The 1,676-nt window shown below is 41.6% G+C and overlaps 1 non-coding gene across 1 annotated transcript; it reads left to right on the top strand.

Moving 5' to 3' along the window:
* The first annotated feature begins 1,304 nt into the window (after positions 1-1,304).
* LOC133301718 (small nucleolar RNA R71) lies at positions 1,305-1,411 on the top strand. Its single transcript, XR_009750237.1, has one exon. It is a non-coding gene; the product is annotated as a small nucleolar RNA R71 (small nucleolar RNA).
* The last annotated feature ends 265 nt before the right edge of the window (positions 1,412-1,676 follow it).

The raw sequence follows: 1,676 nt of genomic DNA, 5'->3' as shown, positions 1-1,676 counted from the left end.
ACATTGTCCACTTCCACTTTGCCTATAGTGCATGGAATGCTGAAGCTCCCTGGATCCTTGACTTTGGTAGGTAACTTCTTTTTGATGATCGCATTACATTCCTACGTCAGATTCACCGTCTCACATTCCTGCAACTTACGCTTCCTGGATAATAGATCCTTCATGAACCTTGCATAGTTGGGCATGTTCTCTAAAGCTTCGGCAAAAGGAATGTTGATCAGCAACCTCCTGAATATGTCTAGAAACTTTGAACACTGCTGCTTCAGAATCTCTTTCTTTAATCTCTGAGGATAAGGGATTCGAGCATATGGGGAGAGATCTAATGGCTTGTTCTGTCTTTCTAGAGGTTTCTTCTTCTCCCACTTGAATAGTTTCTTTTCGGCTTTTTCAGGATTGCTTTTGTCAACTTCAATTGTATCCTTTTCCTTTTCTTCCCTCTTTTCTTCATCTGATTCTTCTCTATCCTTCTTCTTTTCTTCGGGCTGCTCCTCTATAGGCAGAATCACTGTACCACTCCTAGTGGTGATAACATTCCAATGCTCCCTTGGATTGACAACTGTGTTGCTTAGAAAAGTACCTGGAGCTCTCTCAAAAAATTACTTCGACAACTGACCAATCTGAATTTCCAGATTTCTTATGGAAGCTTCTTGATTCCGGTGTGCTGCTCTAGTCTCTTGCATGAAAGCAGATGTGTCCTCTCTGAAAGCATTTGCACCTTGAATATAATCAGAAGTGGTCTTGCATAGTTGTGCAAATGCTTTCTCCCACTCAGAAGTGTTACTTTATTATGGGGCATGTGGTTGCATTGGAATGGGAGGATTGAGCTTATGGTTGGATTTGTGACTCAACCCTGGATGTTGATTCTGATTCTTCTGATCATACCAGAGTCCATTGACCTCTGCTGGTGGCTTTTCCGCTGCTCTTATGTATTCACAATCCTCAGTTGCATGAGCCTCTTCACAAATACCACATTTAATATTAGAATTAGAAACAAAAGAAACTTGAGAAAGATTAAATTTTTTATTAAGGGCATCTAATTGTTCTTGTTGTTTCTTGTGCATTTGTAGCATCTGTTCATTTTGGGCTAAGAGTGCATCATAGCCGTCAAGCTTCATAATTCCTGCTCTCCTTTGTGCAACTGGGGCAGAGGCATTCTCAAATTCCTGAGAAGCTAGAGATTCCAGTAATTCTAGCGCTTCCTCTGGAGTTTTTGTTTTCAGGGAGCCTCCTGCAGCAACATTCACCAGTGTTCTTGTGCTGGATGTCATCCCTTGGAAAAGATTCTTGCTTTCTCACATGCTTCAATTCCATGTTGAGGACACTTCCTGAGTGATCCCTTGAATCGTTCCCAAGCCTCGTACAAAGATTCGTTGTCTTTTTGTTCAGAAGCAGTGATCTCCGCCTTGAGTATTGCCATCTTTGAGGCTGAGAAAAATCTAGCCAAGAATTTCCTTGCTAAGTCATCCCAATTGGTTATGCTTCCTTTAGGTAGAGACTGCAGCCAATCTCTTGCTTCATCCTTCAGTGAGCATGGAGATAGCCTGAGCAAGATAGCATCACGAGGAACTCCATTTACTTTTAATGTATCACAATAAAGTAAGAAGTTATCAAGATGACTATAGGGGTTCTCCGTGCTTCCTCCAGCGAACTGTTCTTTTTGAATCAGTTGCAGCAGT

This window comes from Gastrolobium bilobum, unplaced genomic scaffold (assembly GCF_033153095.1).
Source record: "Gastrolobium bilobum isolate Gb01-03AN ecotype WA unplaced genomic scaffold, APGP_CSIRO_Gbil_v1 utg6199, whole genome shotgun sequence".
Classification (NCBI taxonomy): domain Eukaryota; kingdom Viridiplantae; phylum Streptophyta; class Magnoliopsida; order Fabales; family Fabaceae; genus Gastrolobium; species Gastrolobium bilobum.
The sequence above is the reverse complement of the archived record's forward strand: the minus strand, read 5'-3'. Positions and strand labels throughout refer to the sequence as shown.